The sequence below is a fragment of the Stegodyphus dumicola genome, chromosome 7 (genome assembly GCF_044657685.1).
Source record: "Stegodyphus dumicola isolate Sdum_Otavi_A_Nest chromosome 7, ASM4465768v1".
In the NCBI taxonomy this organism is placed as follows: Eukaryota; Metazoa; Arthropoda; class Arachnida; order Araneae; family Eresidae; genus Stegodyphus; species Stegodyphus dumicola.
The window spans coordinates 181,612,172-181,639,029 of record NC_140774.1 but is presented as its reverse complement, the minus strand read 5'-3'; the positions used below and the strand labels follow the sequence as shown (position 1 = coordinate 181,639,029).

Below are 26,858 nucleotides of genomic sequence, written 5' to 3'. Positions count from 1 at the left end.
AGAAAACGTTCAGTTCTGTATATCAAGGATAAAATTTGAAAACTAGCAATGGCTGAATATAAATAATATATCCATCACACATGCCCACAATGCTAAGTAGAATGAGGTATATACACAATTTTAGATATATATGCATTTAAAGTTAGGCAAAAAAACAAGCTTATTAAATGCATCACTTAAATATACAGCAGGTAGACATTTTTACACACATACAACATTTATCAGAATGACATGTGTACAAAATTTTATGGCTGGCAGCGTGAGATACTGATATAATTCATTATCAAGAATAATGTATACATGAAATAAAATTACTGAATTTCACAAAACAATATTATCACTATTAAGCACACATATACATGAGTGCCATCTTGATACATTACCTACATGTAACTACCTGACATAAATCCATGTGTACCATTCCCATTCCAGATTAATCAGAAGAAAGTTACAAACAAAATTTTGAAAATAACAGCATTACATGCACAAAGATTTCAGAATTAAATAAGCAGAATGAGGAATTTCAGAACTGAGTTCAATGAGCTTTATACACAATTTTAAACCTATATGCATATAAAGTTACGCAAAAACACTAAGCTTGTTAAGTATAGTCCTTAAATATAAAGCAGCTAGACAGAAAATACACTTTTTGTTAATAACGAGCTACGCTACAAATAGTGAGTTTATAGCAAAATTGTAGCAGAATGCGAGCGCCACCTAGTGATGAATTTCGCGAAAACCACTGAAAACTGGGAACCGGAATTTCGTTCAGTCTGGCAGGCCTTGAGTATAAGTTGGCCTTGGTGAGAATGAAGCTATGAGTCATCACACTTAGGCTTAGCAATGAACGAAGCTGCAGGTGTGAATTCGTCGATGTGTGTGGCATAACCGTTGCACTTGCACGTGTTTTAAAATCGTCGTCAATTATTCTTATAGTAGTATTATGTTTTAAGGCACTTATATTATTTCACTATGGTGTTTAAATGTTGTGTACCCCTATGTAAAGGAAACTATAATGCTGGACCTCGTGTCCACGTATTTTCCTTCCCAAGAGATCCTGAATTGAAGAAGAAATGGATTTATTCAATAAAACGGGACAATTTCGAGCCAACTAAAAATTCTAAGGTAAGTTAATTTATATTTATTATTACTAATGTTAATATTTTTAATAGTACTTACTTACATAAAGATAACGCTATTCTTTTGTAAAATTATATGCTACTGTAATAACTACTTTTGTCACATTATTTGCTTAAATTTCTTATATTACACGATTTTCTTGCATATTTTTAAAAATTTTAAGGTATTTCTAAAGGGGTATCGTACTATTGGTTGTATTACATGATGTATAAATCATAATATGTAGCCAAAGCACGATGTAAAATAACAAAATTTTTAACTTATCAGAGAAATTACGTATTTTATTTTTGTTTATGCAAACATTGCAAATTGTGTTATAATGTACTTCGATTCTCATTTTGGTGAGGTTCTTTTTTCTTCCGAAAGGAGAAATTGTGATGCATTATAAACTCACTTCTTGAATTCATAAATATTTTATCACCTTAATTCTTTGCTAAAACTATTTGTCTTTGGGCAAAAAACCGATTCTCTGGATTTAAAACTGTAATTGTATCTGGTTGTTTTGTGCATAACAGGTTACATTCAGATATTGAATTAGTATTAACATCTAAATTAAAAGAAAATTATTCTGTAAGTTCAGTTTTATAAGTTTTAAAATAGGGTTATGAATTGGTTTTAAACCGATTTCAATCTTGTAAATTGTATGTTTATGTATAACAAATTAAGTGAAAATTACTTTTTTACAGGTGTGTGAACTTCATTTTAGCCCTTGCGATATTGAAAAGGAGACGTATATGTATCTTGAAGAAACTGGTGAAACATTACCAGCTCCATTAAAAATTCCCAGACTAAGGAAAGATGCAGTTCCAACAAAACTTCCTGGTGCCCCATCATATTTATCCGCTGATGTTGTAAGGATCTTAAGTTTTACTAACGTTTATTTTATTTTAAATCTTTACTATCACTTCTTATTTTCTACTTCCGGCCAGAATTATAAGCGTGAAGGTTTTTATGCAAAGTTTGTCTGGCGAACGCCAAGTATTTAAGTGTGGCCTTTTTGCCAAGCGAGAGAGAGGAAGCAGTGTGTTCGAAGCAGGCCGCTTACCTTAGAAGTTACGCAGTTGCTATTTGCCTTCCAGGCCAGAGGTTTTAATCCTCTTAATAAATTAAACGTATTGTAGTGTTCACAGTCTCTGTGCTACATACGCTTCCTGTTATTATAAGGCCAATCTTCCACGTGTGTTATTCTAAAGTTAAATTTGAGTTTAGTTTTATTTTGATATCTTTAACGTTAGACCCCGAGTGGAGGGTCATTGTATTCCGAAGTACGGAAGTCATTGTATATAAAGAAAAATAAAGGGTTTTGTATACCCTTCGTCTGTATCCTGTCTACTTACTACAATTAGTGAACATAGCTTTAGTAAGCTCTCTGTTCCTAGTCAGGTCATTGTATGTTTCCGAAGAAGGTTAGAAGAAACATTGAACCTGATAATGTATCCATAAGAGAAAGTGTTAAAGAACGACAAACAATCCGTGAAAACCGACAACTACAAATGGCTATCTCCAAAAGCATTATGTCAAAAGAAATCTGAGGATTCAAAATCAGTGTTTACAACATTCAGTGAATTACAGAACTGTTTAAATTACAACAATTTTACTCAAAAATTTACTGTTGTCATGAAATCAAATACAATTGTTATTGGAATTTTTGAAATAAGTCCTTCTCCAGTATTTAAATACTGTATTTCTATCAATAATAGTATGCAGTTATCAGCGTTTCACCAATCTGCAGAACTAAAAGTGTTAAATGATAGTAAGTTACCCATGCACGTTAAAAGTATTTATGAAATTGATAATATTTTAAATGCACTTGAACTTCTAGAAGCAGGAGCTGCAGAAAGTATTGTAAATATAATTAATTTTATTAATATATTTATAGATAAACTGGATGACATTGTTTCAGATGATAAAAAATGTGTTTTAACATCTTTAAAAGAGCAACTGAATTTGCTGTGCCTTCCAAAACAACGTTTAAGATATTCCCCCCATTTCTTAATTTTTGCCTGTATTTTAAATTCGATTTCACCCCACGCCTATAAATTTATGCAAAATTCTGGAAATCTGATCATGCCTCACACTGTTACTCTACGAAACATATGTTCTAATCTAAATGTCAGTGTGTCTGCAGAGCAGCAGCACTCTAATTTCTTAAGGTATATTAAACAAAAATTTAAAACTTTAAAAGAATGTGAGCACAATGTAATATTTATGATGGATGAAATTCATCTAAAACCTTTTTATGATTTTAAAGGTGGCAATATTATTGGTTCTGCATATGACAGTGCATTTGCTGCCTCTTCAGCATATACATTTATGATTAGAAGCTTATTATCATCTTACAAAGATGTTGCTCACATCCTGCCAATAAAATCATTTAGTGCAGAAAAATTGTTTGAAATTTTAAGAGATGTAGTTGTAGGTCTTGAAAAGATAGGTCTTAAGGTAGTTTGTGTGGTTAGTGATAATAATAGCATTAACAGGAAAGCCATGTCCTTCTTTAGTGAGAAGCATGAAATTAAAATTGTGTACCAAAATCCATATGAACCACACAGACCCCATTTTTGTCATTGATCCTGTTCATTTGTTAAAATGTATTCGTAACAATTGGATTGGCCAAAAAAATGATGGTTTGCTTATGTATTTTCCTAAATTTAACGCTGTTGGCAGTGAAGAATTTAATGCAGCCTCATTTAATACTATAAGAAAACTACATGATCTTGAATTTGATAGTTTAATTAAATATGGGTATGGTTTAACTCTTAAAGCTTTATGGCCTTCAAATCTTGAAAGGCAGAATGTTAAATTAGTTTTACAAGTGTTTAATAACTGGGTAATCACAGCCTTAACAGAACTAGGTAATAAACACAATTTGGATAGTTATGAATCAACAGCTAATTATATAGATATAATTTATAAATGGTGGTGTAATTATAGATATAATTTATAAATAATCTGACAAAATTAATTTCCCCAAAACAATTAGAACTCGTGTAATTAATTGACTGCAGAAATGAATCTAAAGACAAAGATTACCGACTTTCAGTTCACAAACTAAAAATTTGGAAAACATCTAGAGGTCAGTTTCCGATTTCCTCTAAATTGTTAAAGAAATCAATTAATTTTTTTACACTTTTTATTTTTGATATAATTCGCATTATTAATATTCGTTAATGCCAGCAGTAACTCGTTGCATGGCATTGTGAGCGTTCCAGTTGTTTCCCGCGTATTGGATATGCCGCATTCCACTGTACGAAAAAATCTTAAGGAGAGTTTTGAATTTTTATCTCTCCAGAATCAAGCTTGTGCAGCTATTGCAGAACAGGGACTCAGAGGTTCGTAAAACTTTTGCACTTCAGTTCACTTCAGTTCGAGCAAGAGCTCGAACGGCGGTTGACGCGTGGAACACTCTGTGAAATGACGAAGTCCACTTTTGCCTCAATGGACAAGTTAACACCCACAACTGTCGAATTGGCAGGAGAAAACCCTCACGCTATACAAGAGCCCTTGCATGTTGAAAAAGTGATCGTATGGTGGGGTTTTACGGCTAACTTTGCCCCTGGACCGTAATTTTTTTTATTGCAGATACATGATTTTTAGATTAAATTCTAATTTTAAATTTCAAAATCATCATTTAGAAAACTAGCACAACGGTAGTTTTCACATTATGACGGTGACTACACCTCCTCCCCCCAATTAAAGTCGTTAGGTCGCCATTGGCACAGACAATGCCGAAAGGTTTAAAGAAACCCAGAAGGCTATTGAGAAACTGAGAAATTATTTAACACCATAAAAGATCAAACAGTGCAAGAATATTTTGGGAAAATAGGGATCTCTTGGAAGTTTGAAAGAGCCACTTAGTCGGGTGGCTTTTGGGAGCGAAATGTGAGTTCCAGAAAATCGTGCCTAAAATAATTTTGGGTAAACAATTGGTACACTTCCAAGAACTGGAAACCATACTCATTGAAGCAATGGTGGATTCTAAGCCGTGTATCTACCTTTACGATAAATATACTGAATCTGATCAACACCTTCTTTTAAACAGGTGGAGAAGGAGCTGTTGATATGATCCTTTTACACCAGAACATTTGCAGATCCTTTTTACACGCTGGCTGCTAACGTTACCAGCGAAAATGCTTAAAAGAATATCAGCAGAGGAAGACATAACCAGACGTTACAAGCAGAGACAAATAATAAGAAAAATGGCTCATGGGGAAAAATCAGCAACTAGCCATCTAAAATTTCCGAACGTTCAGAGATTTTGCTAACGACGATAAGACACCCAGATTATTTTGGAAATTAGGGGAAATTCTGTAACTGCATAGTAGTGGCAGTTAGGTGCGTAGGTGCACCTAGGTAAAAGACCATCCCGCATCTTTTTCCACTTTAATTAGAATTGGGAAAAACTTCACTACGTCCTTTCGGGTCGAATACTGTTAGAATGAGAAATGAAATTTTACACAGGCAGAGAGATGCGACAAAAGACGCCCTGATGCCAGTTTGTGAGTTATTATTCAGATGCAGAATGGACTTCATTTAGAATCGAACTAGAACGCTATATCGTGCCATATACCAGAAGTGACATATGCCTGTAATACGTATCTTTAAATCTAGAAAATCATTATTTCCTAGAATTGATTTAGTTTTATTGAGGAAATTAGTATGAATTTGGCTAGTTTCAATTAACCTTTTGAAGCCGAGGCTTTGGTAGCAGTAAAAGCTACCAAAAGAAGCGAAATCTTGAACCGAATGCTTTCCCCCTTCCTATTTGCAACAAAGATTCTTGTTTGTAGTTTAATGGATTCTCAGAGGGGAGCATCTATGTTGCAAAAGGAAGACCTTTGAAAGAGATAAGTGGTTAAAACCCCAGGGACGTCAACTTTGACATTTCATCCCACTTTTCAGCCTGGAAAATGGGGGAAAAAGACATGGCCACTAAAGTGGACAACCCCGTCTTTTCAAAGAGAGGACTCTATGGCCACTATAATGGCCATCCCGTCTTCAAAAGGTTAACCCAAAATTGTTTACTCAAGTAATGCCATCTATGTAGCTGTAGGTATAAGAAAACTTTTGCAAAGTGGGAGCGATAGCTGCTTGTAAAAAGTTGAATTCTCTTGTAAATAAGTAAAGCTTTCAAATCTATATGGAACAGTTGACCTTCATTGAAATTCTATTAATTTACAGAAAGATAGAATCTTGAAACAGCAAGTAGCTGTGAAAAATTGTACAAAGAAGATAATCTTTCCATTTAATGTTCCAATATACAACTGGGAAAAGTTAATTTTTTACAGTTGCCATACTGGTAAATCCAGAGGGAATAGATCTTACATTTAGTAAATTTGGAAGGCAGTGGAAAATTTCTTTGAGCGGAAGAAAAATGTATAAATTCTCAAAATCACAGCAGGGATGTCTACATTAAGCCATTTCCGGCACCGTATAATAAGGAATTTAATTTGCTAGCACAAAGCAATTCAAATTATGGAGGCAAAAAATGTAAAAAAATGCTCAATACGAACTATTTTCGTCCACAGGACGTCATGTGCATACGATTTAATTTTTTCCTAAATTTATGGGTCACCGCTGCATCCAAACAGCGTAATCTTTCTCTCACAACGTTCTTCACAGTTTATTATACGGTCAAGAGAATTACATCAATAATGGCTAAAATAAACAGTGAACACTTCATCACACAAGTAGAAGCATAATATAATAAGTGAGATCCTGTCAAAGACAGAGCAGGTTGCGGTCCACCATAGGTATATATTTTCTCAATAGCTACTAATAATTGTTATAAGTTTTATCAACATCTTATCTTACTGATAAAAATAATTCTTTTTGAAATCTCGCCTCTGGGTCTGGGCCCTCCGAGGGGTGCGGTGTAGCTGAATAACCTTTGGAAGCTTTACAAAGCCACTACTCCTGCTTAACCCGCGAGCACACGCACCGATCCGACGAACACGAGAACACATGCCGGGTATGTCATACCCGAATTAAAAAATTGTAATTAAAAATTTGCCGAAAAAATTAATCGGTTTTTTAAAAGAAATTAAAATGTAAAACCAAGTTAATGCTTCATTTTAGACAAAATAGGAAACAATAAGGAGAGGAAAAATTATTTACAATTTTTTTAACATTGTTTTCAAAATGAGGTCATATGTTCCATACATATACTTTTGCTACAATTTTCACAAATGAATCTAGTCTTTCTATCTTTTTTTCTTGGAGCACTCTTTACACCTGTTGTAAGTCATATTAGGTTTTTGGAGGGCGGTCCTTTGTTAACATGTTCATCGGTGGTCAGTGTTCGTCCAGAATCAGGAACTACAGATGCTCGTCGTCGTTCATTTCGAACATTTTCTATTAGCTGCATCCCTAAGGCATTGGTAAAAGTACTCATCCCATTCACGAGTCAAATTTTCTCGTATTGAATCAATATAAATATTTGTATTATCAACTACATGTTTTAACATATCTTCATTGATAAGCAATGGCAAGGACTCTAGAGGTGTTGAGACGTCTTTAGAATATTTTGTATTTCCAGGGAGCTTAGTTATAATATTTTTAGTGCCAATTTTAACATTAGTCCGGAATTCATTTTTGTTCCATTTGACTCCATTTTTTCCAACATAAAACTCATTGCTACATTCCAGAGGTTCATTTTCTGTTTCTGTATCTGAATCACTACTCTATATGGATGAATCATGATTACTAATTATATTCTTCGTCGTCAACATCTTCCTCTTCTTCACTAAATGAATCCTCATCAGAAGAAACTGTTTCAAGGAGATTTCTCAATCTTGTCATCGTAAGGAATATACGATGCCACGCTTACAACTCAAGAAAAACTTATACTAAAAGCTTGAAAACGAGAAGTGCGAAGTGACTCACTGAGAAACGCCAGTACACGCGCGGGTATGACATGCCGGAACAATACTGGTCCTAAAGAACCATTGCACTCGCCACCTCAGGAAAGTATGTGACCTTGAACTCAGCTACACCAAGTTTCGTCCTTTTATGAAAGAATGGGCGAGAAAAGAAATATACAAAAAGAAAAATGCACATGGGTATGACATACCCGCCGCATGTGCTCGCGGGTTAACATGGAGAGTTTTAAAGGGCGAGTTGTGTAGAAGATACGCGAAACCGCATATGCATATTATTATCATTGTTATTATTATTACCATTTTTATATCTTCCAACGCCCCCGTTTTAAAGCGTTATAGACACAATAAATTAGCTTTTTAAAAATTTTTAGTTACTATTATTATTTCTACTGAATCTTTGACAATCCAAATAATTTAATAATCTAATTGTGTCCTCCCTTTAACTATTCAGATTATCAGGATTTCATTGAAATTATTACATACTTAATTATTACATACTAATACTTATTGAATTTTAAATACTGATTCTGAATAAATAAATATATCTAAAGCACACAAAATGAAATTTTGATAGATTATATATTATCAGTCTCAGACTGATATCTATCTATCTATATCTATATATATATATATATATATATATATATATATATTGCAATAGTTTTTATTTTGATTAGTAGATGTTGGATTCGAGAGGTAAGCATAAGCACTTTTCACCAAAGACAAAAATAAAACTTTTCTACGTGGTAATAAGTTGAACAAAGATATATTAATCATTTTTAATGTCATATGCAAACAGTTTGACAACACCTTAAATTTCAAAAGTGCGCTATTGTTTAATCAAGAAAGATAATTAAGAAGTTAAATTGCAGTGAAAGCTAGTTTTTCAAATTAGAGTTGAAACCATTTAAACGACCATTTACATTAGCAAAAAAACTATTGGACAAAGACGTAATATTTCGTTCTGAAAATAGATTAAAAAACAATGCAGTTTTCATTTAAATGTTTTAGGTGTCATCTACTTTATCACGTGCGCTATCGTGGTCGCAAAGCTAGCGCACATGTTCCTCACTTAAATAAAAAAAAAATTCCTCAACACTTCTAGTGGAGATAATAAATTTAAAGATTATTGCTCTGGTTGGGCTGTTGTTATCGGAAAAGTAACTTTATTTAAATCAGTTCATTTTTATTTCCTTGTACGAAGTAGAAGTATTGTAATCGCGAAAACTTCCGTGTATATATTTGTAATAATAAAATTCCATAGTCAAGAATACACTTAAAGTTCTAACTGTATGTCTTTTCATTTTTAATGGCGACGTTCTCTTATTTGAAAGTACGTGGAATTACTGGCAGTGGCAATTCCAGGGGAAAGTAAGGCTTAACAGGAAAGATAGTTTAAACTTAAAATAAATGGTAGTTAAAATAAATATAAACCCTACAAGCTATTTATTACTGTGAAGGCCTTTTTTCGGACGTTTGTGATATGGTTTTTTCAGGTAAGTTTCTCATTAAGTGTAACGCCAAGGTATTTTGTATTTGACATTTGTGGGACCACTTCGTTGAACAAGTAGAGTTTTCTCTTGAGCTGAGTCTGAGTGTGTTTCCTTTTAACTAAGAGCAACTGGGATTTGGGGGCATTGATTGAAATTCTCCACTTGGTACACCAACTTTCAATTTCTGGCATAATGTCTTGTAGTTTCTTTACTGCGTGGTTGGTGTTAGCAGACCTCACAGCTAGAGCTGAGTCGTCTGCGTAACAGCCTAAGAAGTTATTTCGGTTCAGGTGTGTCCGGGGAAAATCAGCAACATATAGAAGATACAAAATGGGTCCTAAAATGGACCCTTGGGGACCCCAGCATTAATCTTTCGTGTATTAGTAGTATCCTTTCCAATGGAGACCACGAAACTTCGATTGTTAATGAAAGAAAAAATAAGATCGATAATCTCTCTATCAATATTAAAGTTTATCAGCTTGTAAATAAGCCCCTCATGCCAGACGCGGTCAAAGGCTTTCGCCACGTCCAGCATGAGGATGGCAATCTGCTTATGGTGCAGAGCGTCTCCACAAAACTCCACAAGTCGAACAAGTTGTTTGGTCGTGCATAAGTTACTCCGAAATCCGAATTGTTCGGGCGGTAGCACGTCAAGGAAGGGCCTGAGCCTGTTCAGAATGATTCATTCATAAATTTTCCCCAGACCCGAGAGCGGACGTATAGGCCTGTAGCCCTCAGGCCTGGTGGCATCTTTTCCAGGTTTTGCAGTATAATTTTTGCTTCCTTCCAGGCATTGGGGAAGTAGCTAATACTGAGAGATGCATTTATGATGCTAGTGAACTTCGTGACTACATTCATAGGCATTTTCTTGATAGCAACGTTGCTTATAATGTCATGCCCGGGGCTTTCCGTGTTTTTAGCGTCTTGATTAAGTCCCTGATTTCTAAAGGCGAGGCATAGTTAATCTGCTTCCTAAAGGTGGGCGCATTTAGCCAGTCTTTTATCTTATGGCAGACTTCACAGACGAAATCCAGATCATGTGGGATCCGATTTGGCATAAACTGCTGCTCTAAATAATCGGCCAGGACGTCAGCTTTATCTTTGTTAGTAAAAGCTATTTTGTCATCAGTAAAAATTGATTGATCAAATGGAAGGGATACTTTACTTAAAGGTCGTTGCCATTTAAAACATGGAATGGGAGGGAGGTCACGTGCTGGCCACATCAGATTTTTGCAACATGCAGACATTTTAGAATCGACTCAATATTGCAGCTATTCAGCTTGTTTTAAGAATCTGCATGTTTATTTATTAAGACTTTCAAATTCTTTATTTGTTAGCTAAAACACTTCTGTAACTGTCGTCATGGCCGAGGGTGGATATTTTGATGCGCTGAAGCTTGAAGTCTGCGTAGTTAGATAGAAAACCAAACATTTCCAGACGTGGCAGTTTCAAAACATAATTTTATTCCATGATAATTCACATCAGATCATTTTTGTAGACCAGGTATTTATCGAACCATATTTAAATACTATAACTTTTATGTACACTGGTTTTAAAAGTACTATGCAAGCATCTTAGATAGGAAAGCTTAGCAGCGCCGAGATGCTGCATGGCAGAAGTTAGAAAAAGAATGACGTAGTTGCTTGCGAAGAGTTTTTATACTAAATAGGTGCATAAGTATAGTTGAGCTGTGATTGGTTAATTTAAGGTTGTTATGTAACGTGGAAAGATTGGGAGAGCAGATGAACTTAGGGGGAGAACACCAAATTTAGAATAGTTAATTTTGAAGTCGCCGATCATTTCTTAGCGCAGCCATCGTATTTTGTTATTGTTGTGTAGAGAATTTGTCTGATCGCGTTATAAAAACTAGGTGAATGATTTTCTGATTTATGGAAATCTTAATTTTATTTGATTCTGAATTATTTATTTTAATGCTTTAATTTTGGGGAAAAACAGATGCTTCTGGGAATATTATTTAGTTTAAAAGAATATTATTTATTTTTCTTTTATTTGCAATTTTTGTACAAGCTTTGATTCATTGTGAAAAGAAGCAGGGAAAGGGAGGCAATTTTGCTAAATCATGATTTCGCGCGCCTTGTCCTTTAGAATGTTCTAGAAGAAATTTCATTGTGCAGTTGACCTTAGGACAGGAAGTACGTGACAGAAGGGTCACAGGTTGTCACTTAACTTTCGATGTAAGTCATTCAGGTTTTGGCGATTGAGGGTCCGGTTGTTGGCTAAGTGAAGGAGGGGCGCGCACGCGCATTCGCTCTTATTTTCCGCATTCGGGGTTGAAACGCAAATTTTGCCCTAATTAAGGGGGCGATAATTGAAGCCATAGTGGGAGCCCGCGTAGGTGAAGGAGACGAAGAAAATTCGAGTTTGAATCACTTACGGGCTTGCTGAACTTACTTTTGGACGTTACTTTTTGCCCGACTTTGGACTAGTTTCATTGAAGGAAGACTTTCAGGATTAAGACATTTTGCCGGACTTACAAGGTTGAAGGATTTGTTAAGTTTCTGTGGATGAATAGATGGTGATTAAGACGGACGCTATCCGGCCGTCGCCTTGCTGTCGAAAAGAAAAAAAAATGATCCAGCGAGTATTCATTTCAAAAATTATTGGCCAAGTTCCACCCTGGCCAACGTGAGATTTTATACTCGACTTCCTGACTGCGAGCTTGAAGATTTTGCTCGGGTGCTGGTTCGAGGGCTTGTTTTCTGCAAGACTGTGCGAGCGGATTGTGTTGCTGAAAAGAATGGAGTCGGGGTTATCCGGAATTGCTGCCAGTGACACCGAAAAGCGTGAGACTCCTTAGACGCCTGTGTTCCCCTTACGGAATGAAATTTTCCAGGAATTATGGTGGAACTTCTAATCCTTTGAATTCTCTCCCAGAATGCAAGGCCAGCCCAATACCTTTCCGGGTGGGTTTCAAGTCGTCAAAAACACAGATAAGTGCTTTGTTATAAATTTTCCTTAGAACATTTGGAAATTGGAACTTTACCTAAAATTGAATCTTAAATTCAGTCTACTGAAAATGAATTGCTTCCTTTTTCCCCTTCTTAATTGACCGAGACAAACCTTAAGGTCTTTATATGAATTAGGATGTAATAATTTAAGTTGTTTGTGTAATCTTCCTTAGAACAGATGTGAATTGCAAATAATATGTTTTCTTTAACCTCTTAGAAATTATAGAACGGATACCCGTTAAATTAAAAGTCATGTAATAGATTTGCAAATCATGAATTTAAATGTAACAAAAGAAAATGACAAATTGAAGAATTCACCTGTGTCTAAAATAAGTAAATTGAAACGGTAATCTGAATAAGAAATTTGACTCTCTGATTAGGATAAGATTTAATTTTAATTGTGAGGAATTTGAATAAACTGGTATTTAATCTGGAAACCTATTACTTATGTTTTCTTCATATCTTTTATGTGTTTTTCTTATATATTTATTGATTTTACATGTTGTTTATTCGATCCTCTCACGACGCGGTCCCGGATGCATTTTCACAACGCAATGCATTACCGTTTTACCTATACGATCACTAAAAGTGTGGCAATTAGCAAACTCTTAAGAGTTTAGTTTCTCAGTTGATATTTAGTTAGTTACGGTTTCACCTGTCTGTTTCTGCATTAGTTTCCTCCCTAAGAGGAAGTAGTAACACTGCATTGGTGCCCATGATTTTTACGGCAAAGTATAGAAATAGAACATTGGTGTAGTAGCTATTTAACATTATATCTTACATATATATATATATATATATATATAATTACAAAAAAAATTTAAACAAAATATAATCATGCCTAGTATTTTGGCGTATTAAGCTGCTGAAAATTATCGGTAAAGACATAAGATAAGAAATTTAGAACTAATTTTTCACACAGAACAAAAATCGAAAGTCATAATTAATAAATTTCAAATAATCCTATAAATGCAATAAAGAATTTTAAAAAATGTCAAAACCAAAACTCTTCAAACAAGCAATACCCCAATTAAAAAAATCAATGAAATTTAAAGAAAATGAACACAAAAGAAGAAGAATTCAGTCAACTTCAATGCCACTTCGTCTGGAGGAGGAACACTGAAGTAGTTTTGAAATCTCTCTTCCACAAAAATCCTTGCTTTTCTGTATCCAGAATTAGCCGATGAACTATTTCAATGTATTTTAATTATAATAGTTCACCCGAAAATTCTGACTCCTCCCCAATTCAAGGAAAAAACAAATTCTAATGAGAATCTTGTACCTTAAATAAAGAGAATTCGATTTGAACAATTGAAAACGTAAGCGAAATAATAAAATACTTCAGTGAGAAATTCAAATCAGAATTTTATCTTTAAACAAATAACACATAATCCAAAGAATTTAAAACCTAAGTGAAATTATAAAACTTTAGTGAAAAGAATACACACACATCTATATATATATATATAATTCATATATATTATATTATTATATATATAATTCATATATATATATATATATAATTCATTTACTAAAGAAATATTGATTATATCCGACATCTTACTTATATATGTATATATAATTAAAGGGGAATACTCCTATTAAAATTAAAAATTAAGAAAGCTAATAAAGTAAAAGAATTATAATCTGAAGTCTAAATAAATTCCAGTTTACAAATTCGTAAATTTTAAGTAATATTAAAAAATTTTTAAATGTTCAAGAAATATTTTTACAAGTATTAAATAGTAAAAATTAAATCGGGATAAAAAAATTGCTTAACTAGCAATGGCCAATAGTAGTGGATATGCATAAAATTGTGACAAAAATTGTTAATGATAATTAAAGCCATATAAAGAAAACTATATATTAGAAAATTGTTAATATATATATATTAACAATTATATATATATATTAACAATATGTATATATATATATTATATACGTTTAGTACTGTCGATTGAAATAAAAAAGGGAAGTGCACATTTAGATGTTAGACATCGCACATACCAGTCGCACAAACAAAATTTCAATGTTCTACGGCTTATCGTTTTTGAGTTACGCAAGATCCATGTGTACTTTTGTACGTACATACGTCACGACAAAAAAAAATCCCTTTTGAATCCATCTTGTAAGGATCTTAAATTTTACTAACGTTTATTTTATTTTAAATCTTTACTATCACTTCTTATTTTCTACTTCCGGCCAGAATTATAAGCGTGAAGGATTTTATGCAAAGTTGTCTGGCGAACGCCAAGTATTTAAGTGTGGCCTTTTTGCCAAGCAAAAGAGAGGAAGCAGTGAGTTCGAAGCAGGCCGCTTACCTTAGAAGTTACGCAGTTGCTATTTGCCTTCCAGGCCAGAGGTATTAATCCTCTTGATAAATTAAACGTATTGTAGTGTTCACAGTCGCTGTGCTACATACGCTTCCTGTTATTATAAGGCCAATCTTATTCTAAAGTTAAATTAGAGTTTAGTTTTATTTTGATAGCTTTTACGTTAGACCCCGAGTGGAGGGTCATTGTATTCCGAAGTACGGAAGTCATTGTATATAAAGAAAAATAAAGGGTTTTGCATACCCTTCGTCTGTATCCTGTCTACTTACTACAATTAGTGAACATAGCTTTAGTAAGCTCTCTGTTCCTAGTCAGGTCCTTGTATGTTTCCGAAGAAGGTTAGAAGAAACATTGAACCTGATAGTGGCGCCCGACGAAGAATAACCATGGCCGAATTTCAAGAAGAACCTGTGCTGCCTGCAGAAACGGCTCAGAATCCAGAAATGCCAGCTGCCGCCCTGGAAGGATTTGGGTACATCGTCCAGACCATGCGCGCTTCGATGAAACCAGAAGCAACGTTTAATGGAAACTCACCGGTAACCAGTTTTTTGGAAAAATTGGATGACCACTTCATGCTCTACCCCGTGCACGAGTTTCAAAAAGTTACCTTAGCTACCAGCGCTTTGAGGGGCCAAGCGCTTAACTGGTTCAAATGTATCGGCAGAAGTCTCTTGGGTCAAGCAGGAAGTCCCACCTATACTTATGAAAATTTCAAGACTGCCCTACTAAAAGCCTTCCCTGTTGTAAGGGATCGTGCGAAATTAGAAACAGAACTTTTCAGTATATATCAACAAAGAATGGAAAACCTCTCGAGCTTTATTTAAAGAAAAATTCACGTTTTCAAGCTCTTGTATGGAAACCGTCCGGATCCTGAAATAATTCAAGTGATTTTGCCGAGGTTACTACCCCAAGTGCAAGACTTTATTGAATTACGAAATCCGACTACACTGGAAAAGTTATTTGAGCTAGCAATCCAGTTTGAAAGTAGAAGAACGGCGGACGTCGAAAGAAGACGCCAATATCAACAGCGAAACCAATTTGGTACGCCAAGACTACAGCAAACTCAAGCACATGGCTACGGAGAAAAAGCGAATCAGTGGGCAAGGAAACCCGAGCATTCAAAAACAGCCGGCGAACGTCGACAGTTCAATAGAAACCCAGGAAAAAAGTCTCAAGGCCAGTGGAGAAAGAAGGAAAGCACGGAAAGGAAAAATAATTTAAACTAAAACGGATTTCTGCTGACGAGAGGGTGCGGAAATCCGAAGGCCACGAAAATCCCTCTTCCTACAAGTTAAATACAGTAATGGTGAAAAATTTAACTCTTCCGAAGATTGAAGTCTTGGTAAATAATATCCCGGCCACCGCACTCCTGGATACCGGCGCGCAGTGTTCCTGTGTGGCAGAAGTCTTTTTTAGAAAGTATTTTCGCAAATACCGCATATATAATGCGGATAATACAACAGTATTAGCGGCGCAAGGAGAACAATGTAAGTGCGTAGGTAAAGTACCTTTGTACATCCGTATCAAGGACGAACAAGTAAAGGTGATGTTTTTTATAGTAAAGAATTTGCAAGCACACTTAATACTAGGAATAGACTTTCTTTCAGACGCACAAGCTACACTGGATTTTAATGAAGCGTCCCTTAAGCTGACGATGAAACCAGTGCGTGTAGAAAAGGTTGAACCGCCAAGGTTAAATCTTGACCACCTGCCTAATGACGAGCAAGATAGAATCCGACAAGTGGTAAGTGAATTTGCTTCCTTATTTAGTGATATTCCAGGATTTACTCAGGTTACTAACCATAGTATTGACACCGGAGATGCATTGCCGGTTCGTCAAAAACCATACCGGTATGATAAGAAAAAGGAAAAAATTATAGAATGGCATATTACCGATATGCTACGTAAAAAGATCATAACGCCATCTCAAGTAGTTATGCTAGCCCGGTGGTTTTATGTAAGAAAAATAATGATTATCTTTTGGAGCATCCAAAAAGGTGGAGATTCGCTATTGATTACCGTAAATTAAATTCCATAACGAAATATCCGGTATATCCGTTACCGATCATAGAAGAAATGTTAAGAAACATAAAATCAACCAAATTTATGACGACTTTTGACTTAACGAATGGTTATTTTCAAATAGGGGTCAGGCCTGAGGACGTGCCTAAGACTGCTTTTATAACCAAGTCTGGCACTTATGCATTTTTGCGTATGCCGTTTGGCCTTTCAGGCGCCCCGGCAACATTTCAGCGATGCATGGACATTGTGTTAAGACCTGTTCTTGGAAAGTCCACATTTATCTCTTTAGACGATATCTTTATTAATAGTGATAATCTAGACCAACATATACAGGATTTAAGACAAGTGTTTTCTTTATTAAATGAGGCCGGTCGAAAAGTTAATGTCGAAAAGTGCAAATTTGCAGCCCCTGAATTAAAATATTTAGGTTACAAAATATCGCAAAAAGGGATCGAGACAGATGAATCAAAAATAATCGCTGTACAAAAGTATCCGACTCCAAACACGGCAAAGAAGCTCTCTTCTTTTCTAGGACTTTGTTCATATTATAGGTCCTTTATAAAAGATTTTGCGGCTATCGCTGAGCCATTGTTAAAATTAAAAAGAAAAAAGGCAAGATTCTCGTGGACGGCCGAAGCCAATAGTGCTTTCGAAAAATTAAAACAAGCATTAACGCAAGCCCCTGTGTTGAAATTTCCTGAAAAGGATGAAAATTTAGAAATTTCAGCGGATGCTTCGGATTATGCGGTAGGAGCGGTACTTTCGCAAAATCAGCAGCCCGTGGCATTTTTTAGCCGAACTTTAAATCAAACACAAAGAAACTATTCCGCGACCGAGAGAGAGGCACTTGCAGTTCTGTTAGCAGTGCAAAAGTTCCGAGTCTATTTTGGAAAAGCGCCGATAACAGTATATTCTGATCATGCGGCGGTAACTAGATTGTACTCAGGGAAAAATTTATCCCCAAGGTTAATAAGATGGGCACTCAAGCTGCAAGAATATAATCTGGTAATCAAGCATACCCCCGGAAAGGAAAATATCGTAGCAGATGCCCTATCACGAATTAAATTAGACGAACAGGGTAATACCGTAAAAGTTGCAATGCTGACAGCGTGTACAATAAATTCCCGAGAAACTGTAATAACCGAACTGGGTAAGGATCCTGAGTTTGGAAGTATTTATGAGTATTTGAAGGATCCTGAAAATTTTAGCCACCAAGATATTGTGGCGATAAGAAATAGGGCGGCCCATTACGAACTAATAGATGGTCTATTATTTTATACAAAAACTACGAATTCCAACAACGAATTTCGACCTGTTATCCCAGCTAGTCTTAGATTAAATATCCTGCAAGAGCTCCATGACAGCCCTTTAGCTTCTCATGCTGGTATTCGAAAAACTATCCAACGCGTACGCGAGGCAGTCTACTTTCCTGAACTGCAAAAGTTAACAAGGGCGTATGTCCAGTCCTGCCCAACATGTCAAGCCGTTAATTATATTAATTTTCGCCCGGCCGGGTTTCTAAATAGTATTAAATCCGAATTTCCAAATGAAATAATCGGCATCGATTTATTGGGCCCTTTCCCAAAAAGTCAGTTAAACAAAAGTCGCTATCTCCTTGTTATGGTTGATCATTTTAGTAAATGGACCGAAATTGTTCCCTTAAAACGAGCCTCCGCGAAATTAGTTACTGATTCTATTTTAAATAAATATATTTTAAAATACGGGGCGCCCCTAAAAGTTATATCGGATAATGGTCCTCAATTTGTAAGTAATATATTTGAAGACATGTGCCAAAAACTGGGCATACGTCATTTAAAAATGGTCCCGTATCGGCCGCAATCAAATATAGCGGAACGGGTCAACAGAAATATAGTGAAAATTATCCGTAGTTATGTTAAAAATTTTCATAAAAGCCGGGATAACTATGTCAATGAATTTGCTTTCGCCCTTAGGACCGCAAAACATGATACAACGGGCAAAACTCCTGCTGAGTTATTTCTAGGCAGAAAGGTTATAACACCGTTAGATAAATTATTTTATGTGCAACAAAGAGCCCCAGAATTTAAAATGGGTGATATAGAAAAACTAATTAAGGAGGCAAAGAAGAATACTGAAGTAGCACAGAGAAAACAAAAATTGTATTATGACTTGAAACGACGGGGAGTAACTTATAAAGTAGGGGATGAAGTACTAAAAATTAAGCATTCAATTTCTTCAGCACCAGAAGATAAAACTGCCAAATTTTTTCCACGATTTGAAGGACCATATGTTATAGAAAAAATTACTCACGCTGTTGTAGTGTTAAAGGCCAGAAATGGTGAAATCTGTTCCGCAAATATTGATCAAATTAAGCCCTACTTCGATCGTAATAAAATGCAAATCTTTTCAGATCTTTTGCAGGATCCGGCACGGCAGACACCGCAGGTACAAGTTCACGAACACCCCCAGAATGAAGAAGGGAGAAGGACGACGTATGTGGAAAGGACCGGGAGAAAGGACGGCAACTATAACCCGACTTTAAAACGGAAGATCGACTCATCCGACAGAACTCTCCGCAGCAAAAGTCGCCGAACTGCGGAAGGGCCATCAGCGGCGGAGGAAAAAATACAAGAAAAATTTGAACGGCCAACAACGAGGTCCAAGCAGGATCACGACAGAAGTTTCCCGGTTCCACCAAGACCAGCTGCCTTCAAACGGCCAAGACCACAAGCAGAGGACAAAAGGAAGGTGTTCAAGGGTGGCCGTACTGGTGAAAAACGGAAGCTTCCAGAGGAAAGCACTGAAGGGCGAGCCCGTACAAGAAGGAGGATCAACCAAGCTACTATCTGCTATACCTTTAAATACTGGGCCCAGAAAAGGATGTCTGAATATTACAAAGATAAGTAAAATTTTATGTTATTTTGCAAACTTGAGTTAATCTTTCATTCTTACTGCAAGTGGCAGATTTCAAGAAGTTTTACCTCATGCGAGGTCTACCTTTATCGCCGAAAGGGCGAGAAATGAGTTGTGACCGATTTTCTTATTATGTTTTTCAATTACTCGCGCGTAAAACTAAAGTTGATGTATAATAGCGTTGTGTAAGAACTTAAATATTGTAAAAAAAGTTATTGTATAAATTTTATTTAAAACATTCTAGCAAGAGAGAAGTTTTAGTCTGAAAGACTTTTTGAAATGTAGTATTATTTCAATGTAGAAAGAATTGGCACTTGCTTTGAAAAGAATAGAAGTTAACAATGTACTACTAATGTATGTTTTCAAATGTGTAAAACTAACGGCATGTTGATATGTTCTTATATACATGTGAACTGTTATTTTAAATGTTAAGAAATACCGTGATATGGTAAAAGTGAAAGTAATGTTAAAAATTTGTTATTCGTGTGACTGTAAAGATTAAATCATGACGAATATATGTTAAAGGTTGAATGATGGAGTTAGGCTCTCTGACGCTACACTTTAGAGTTAGCGACTTTTAGAATAGTACCTCAGGGTTTAGAGTTGAAAAGTAGGGTGTGTTAAGAGGTCTCGTATGTTGAATTTTAACACGTTAGTGTTTTGATTGTAGGAGGAAGTGTGGCACACGTAGACAGAAACACATACGTGTTTGGTGTTCTTTTACAACACATGTCAGAGAGCACGGGGAGAGATAATTAAAATAGTCATGAATGAAATAAGAATGTTAAGAGAAGTATATTCTATATGTTATTTGCAATGTCATTCTGTAACATTTCATTAAACTAGTTTTCCTTCCAGATCTCTGGAAGGAACCAGAATTGAATAAAGCTCCTGTTTAGATGCAGTACAGATGAAAAAAAAGATTGTTGTAGATCCTGGGAGCTGCTATTGTAACAAATTTCTTTCTTTTAAATTTTCTAGTTTCTAACGAAGTTATGATTGTAAAAGGTTGGCCTCGCGTTAGATTTTAGAGCTAAAAGTTTTCAACAAGGTCGTTTTAGACCTCAGTTTCAAACTAATTAACTCTGGCGGGAAGTATGTAAGGATCTTAAATTTTACTAACGTTTATTTTATTTTAAATCTTTACTATCACTTCTTATTTTCTACTTCCGGCCAGAATTATAAGCGTGAAGGATTTTATGCAAAGTTGTCTGGCGAACGCCAAGTATTTAAGTGTGGCCTTTTTGCCAAGCAAAAGAGAGGAAGCAGTGAGTTCGAAGCAGGCCGCTTACCTTAGAAGTTACGCAGTTGCTATTTGCCTTCCAGGCCAGAGGTATTAATCCTCTTGATAAATTAAACGTATTGTAGTGTTCACAGTCTCTGTGCTACATACGCTTCCTGTTATTATAAGGCCAATCTTATTCTAAAGTTAAATTAGAGTTTAGTTTTATTTTGATAGCTTTTACGTTAGACCCCGAGTGGAGGGTCATTGTATTCCGAAGTACGGAAGTCATTGTATATAAAGAAAAATAAAGGGTTTTGTATACCCTTCGTCTGTATCCTGTCTACTTACTACAATTAGTGAACATAGCTTTAGTAAGCTCTCTGTTCCTAGTCAGGTCCTTGTATGTTTCCGAAGAAGGTTAGAAGAAACATTGAACCTGATAATCTTAAATCCATTTTATAATCCCTTTCCGAAAAAGAGTCCTTTGTCCTGTGCGTTCGTACGAACATACGCAAAAAATCGTCCAAGTTTTACGAAAACAACTTTTGCATACTGAGTGGAATGGGTTATGTAAGTAATAAAATACAACTTTTCATATAGTTGACATCGAACCAAATTTCAATTTAATGAGATAATCATTACATTTTTATTATTTAAATATAAAGCTTCAAAGTGTTCAAAAGTTAATTGTAAAATCCGCAAAATTATGATATTCCAGTTTACTCTCTTAATCGATCATGGTACTGATTTAAGATTTCCTTGGGTTTGAAGGGATAACTTCACTTTTTAATCTCTTCTAGCCCTCTGAGTGGCCAGGGGTTTCGCTAAGAAAGCACAAATTTCCTAAAACTACTATGATAGCAAATTATTTTTATGATTTTAATGTAAAAATTATCCTGGTATTACATACCTGGATTTGTGGACTTTTGATATATTGCCTTAATTTCTTTGACATATTGTAATATGCACGTATATACACTGACTACCAATAAGTATTTGGACACCTGTGATAGAAAAGAAAAACTAACTTTATTCAAAATCAATAGTTAGTAGAGCCTCCACGAGAGGTGGTTACAGCGTGGACCCTCCGGGGCATACTTTCCACAAGTCTTTGTATGACAGCTAGTGGTATTTTCTTCCACTCGGCTTGGAGAAGACATAGAAGTTCATTCACCGATTTTGCACGTGTAGTGCACCCCTGAATTCGGCGATGGAACTCGTCCCAGAGGTTCTCGATAGGGTTCACGTCTGGACTTTGGGCAGGCCTGTCCATTCGATGAACTCGATTGGCGCCATACCAAGCCTTGGTTAACGTCGAAACATGACGACTAGCATTGTCGTCCTGAAAGTAACAGGGGTCCAACCCGTAAAACTGCCACAACGTAGGAAGCACATTGTCATCCAAAATAGTGCAGTAGGCATCGGAGTTGAGCTTACCATGAATGGGGATCAAGGGTCCCAGCCCATACTAGGAGAAAAACCCTCAGACCGTAATTCCAGCTCCGCCGAACTTGACTGTTGGCACAATACATTCTGACAGGAGACGTTCTCCAGGTAGACGCCAGACCCAGACCCTGCCATCCGAACGGTAAAGGGTGAACCTTGATTCTTCACTCCAAAGAACCCGTTTCCACTGATCTACGGTTCAATTTCGATGTTCTTTGCACCACATTAACCGAGCAGCGCGGTTGGACTTTGTGATCAAAGGCTTATGGTCAGCAGCACGACCATAAAAACCACGCAGATGTGCTTCCTTACGGATGGTATTCATTGAAACAATACTCCCGGATGCCTGTTGAAACTCCTCACGGATGAGGGCCATCGGTTGGGTGCGGTTCTTCCGAATTTCTCTGGACAGCACTCGTCGGTCTCTATCTCCCAGTTTCGTTGGTCTGCCGACTCGGGGCACATTCCGACAATCACCGCTCACCTTCCACTTCTTAATCACATAGGCCAAAATCGATTTTGGGTAGTTCAGATCGCTAGATATGTCCCTTAAGGATCGGCCACATTTGTGATACCCGATAATTATACCTTTCTCGAAATCAGAGAGCTTCTAACTGCGAGGCATCTTGCATGCGACTAAAGCCGATGCTGTTTCCTACACGATATATACCGGAGTCCGTGATGTACCTTAGGACCGCAGATATCGTCATTTGCATAGGTGTCCAAATACTTATTGGTAGTCTGTGTATACGTTCTTACAGATACCACAAAAAATATTCTAGGTCGTATATATACGGCCTTGCCGCTTAGAGGGCTAGTGAAATATAATAACTGTGTGAAGTCAGCCATCCCAAGACTGGGAAAGTACTAGCAGAGCTGGACGACAGAACGTAAAATGGAAGCGAAGCTGACAAGAACTCTATGTTTAAAATACTCAAAACCGTCGTCGTAAATACTCTAGCATTCAATGCGGACTGTGGAGTCATTAGGCTATTTTGAAGCAGAAGTACATAAAAATGAGCAACGTCGTCGCTGGCACTCAAGCCTGGACCTCTCGAATACGCGTCGAGTGTGATACCGTTATGACAGTTTAAGCATAATGTGTCTTCTTAGTGTATATTAATTAATGTGTATTGTGTATTGTGTATTGATAATGTGTATTGTGTATTATAACGATCATGTAAACGTAATGTGTATATTTAGTTTAAAGAGTGTGTGTATTTTCAGATTAATGCAGAAGTAAGTATATATTAATGAGGAAGTCGATTTGTACTTCCAGTAATCGGGACGTTGGCAGATAAGAACACAGTAAAGATAAAAACAATAAGATAACGGGCTAAATAAACATTTCACATTAAAAAGACACCTCGTTACATAGTTATGTGAGGTGTTCGTGATATTAGGTTCCGCATTTAATAACAATAATAACAACTACTTCTTGAACGTCGTTTTGCTCAAGTATATTCTAGAATTTTTTTTTTTTTTTTTTTTTTTTTTTTTTTTTAAAGTTCAATGCATTGTTTATTTTATAGCGAAAAAAAATTCAATGATAATATTAAAGATAAGTAAATTCTAGGATGTAAAATATGGCAAAAGCAATTAACACATTTTAACTGCATGGTAATAACATTGCACATTTATGCGGAGAACACCTACTAAAAAATCAGATTATTTGGCAATGTCGTTGCAAAAGCATGACATACAATACAAACCATACCTTAGAAGTTGTTTGCGCAGGTAAGGTGAGAGAAAATATGCCAGTACAGCCAAACGCTCATGTCCGCTGATTCAATATCCCGGTTTCAGCAGCTGCACAAATAAATAAATAAGATAAAATCATATATAATATAAAATAAGATAAAATTTTAGAGACTTACTTAGAATAAATTTTATTATTACTGCATATTATTCAGAATAACCAATAAATTCTTAAATTTGTGTTATTTAGATTAAATAAGATAAAATTTTAGAGAATTACTTAGAATAAATTTTATTATCAGTGAATAGTGTTACGAATTTTGTATTTAAATAGCTAATGTTATTTGAATTGTAAATTAAACGGTTTTATTTCGCGCGCAGTGCAGCGCGTTATGAATATTAAAAGAAAGCTAAGCCGGAAAATTGAAAATACAAGAGCGCGTGCATTTAGCATTAAATGAATAAATATCTCTTTTTGATTTCGAGAAAGTTCCAGAAAGTTCTCGCGCGCGATTTAAAAATCTTACAAAAAAGGAGGAAAACCTCTCAATTCAGTCAGTCAGTGATTTTAGTTAGCTTGTTGTTGTTATAAGAGTTTTGTTTAGAAAACTGCTCTTGTTGATTGTAGCGAATTCGCGGATTTGCTTTCTTTTAGCTGTTTTGAATTAACTTTTGTTGAACTTTTGAGTAGTTGAAAGATAACTACTGTGAGATATTGTATTACTGAAAGAATATCTGAGGGAATTTAAGCATTTTTGTTGTGATAATAATAAAATTTTGTCCATTTCTCATCGGACTTGTGCATTCAATTCAAACGAACCCGTACGCACGCAACAATATTATTTAGAATAACAAATAAATTCTTAAATTTGTGTTATTTAGGTTAAATAAGATAAAATTTTAGAGAATTACTTGGAATAAATTTTACTATTAGTGTATATTATTTATAATAACGAATAAATTCGTAAATTTGTGTTATTTAGATTAAATAAGGTAAAATTTTGCAGAATTACTTAGAATAAATTTTATTATTAGTGCATATTATTTAGAATAACCAATAAATTCGTAAATTTGTGTTATTTAGATTAAAAAAGATAAAATTTTAGAGAATTGCTTAATTTTACTATTAGTGTATATTATTTAGAATAACCAATAAATTCTTAAATATGTGTTATGTAGATTAAATAAGATAAAATTTTAGAGAATTACTTAGAATAAATATTATTATTGGTGCATATTATTAAGAATAACCAATAAATTCTTAAATTTGTGTTATTTAGATTAAATAAGATAAAATTTTAGAGGATTATTTAGAATTAATTTTATTAGTGTATATTATTTAGAATAACTAATAAATTCTTAAATTTGTGTTATTTAGATTAAATAAGATAAAATTTTAGAGAGTTACTTAGAATAAATTTTATTATTGGCGCATATTATTTAGAATAACCAATAAATTCTTAAATTTGTGTTATTTATATTAAATAAGATAAAATTTTAAGAGGATGAAAATAATTAGAGTTTGGAGACACTGAAAGTGAAGGCCACTTTCTGCTGATTTCTGCGTATTTAAGAAAAAGGCTTTGGACAGCACGTGTGAGTAATGGAAGGGCAGATGTAGAGCCTCTCTTTTACTCTGTTTATTATAGAAGTTTATCTTAGACTTTTAATCTTCATAGAGGCGAAGATGCGTTTATATGTAAATTACAGATTTTGAAGACATGGCGACAAAGTCCTGGGAGGGTATAGTGGGAAGAACCAAAATTTATAGCAACTGAAATACAGCGAAATGTAGATAGACGGATATAACTGAGTGGGGATGCAATTTCTAACTAAAACAGAGAAAAAAGCGAATTGTGAGAAACGAAACGAAAGTGAGAGAAAAAAGGAGAAGAATTACTGAAGCAATACTTGTGACAATGGTTGGAATGTGTTTATAATAAAAGAGTGGCGTTAGCCGAGTATGCATATTTTTTTATAGAATGGGTGTGCTCTTTCGAATTAGCAATGAGTGAATTTTTATGAAGCTTGACTGCATTATTCTTGATGTAGTCATTTATGTACTGCTTCTTCTGTTGTTGATACCAATCTTACTTGTCTGAATACGATCAGCACAAGTCCACAACATTCATCGTAGCAAGGAATCAAATGCGCCTGTCTTTGTTACCTATAAGATGCCTTGAGCACCATATAGGTTATAAGGTATTTCCTCCTCTTTCCTAACGTGCCTTCGTGGTGTAGTGGTTCTGCACGCTGGGTCGGTATTCCAGAGGTTCATGGTTCGATTCCCGGGGAAGGCGGTTGCTAATTTTTCATCTCTCCGGCTTTTCCAATATTAACCTCATGTCTCTACAGACAGACGCAGCAGACAAACATAGATCACCGGTCCAAGTCCGACTTGTGGGCCCATACGAAGTTTGGATTTCTATGATCCAGGGGACCTCGTCCTCGCGGGCGCAGCCCACGCAATTCCCTCCCGGCTTTATACAAAGCATTGGGCAGAACAAAGCGTAGATATGAATTTAACTTAGTTTGCCTCCGGGCACCGCTCCATCGGCTAAACGTACGTCATAAAGTGCGCTCTGACCACTGTGTTAGTTCCCGTCACGAAAACTGAATGGGGTCAAACCACCGGGGACTTGGATGATAATCTCCAATATAGCTCCACCACAACCGAAGGAACAGACACGACAGTACCAGTACGGTCCCTGCCAAGCCTGAACCATCCTGAGTACAATAATCGGGTTCTAGTCCTGTGA

General features: G+C 35.5%; 1 protein-coding gene across 1 annotated transcript in view; it reads right to left on the bottom strand.

Annotated features, from left to right (window-relative positions):
* The window catches only part of SamDC (S-adenosylmethionine decarboxylase), a 79,920-nt gene extending 55,727 nt beyond the window's left edge, over nucleotides 1–24,193 (bottom strand). The window contains exon 1 of the mRNA XM_085821143.1: nucleotides 24,119–24,193. The gene's annotated coding sequence lies outside the window, so the exon portion shown is untranslated. The remainder of the gene's footprint in view (nucleotides 1–24,118) is intronic.
* Nucleotides 24,194–26,858: the final 2,665 nt, after the last annotated feature.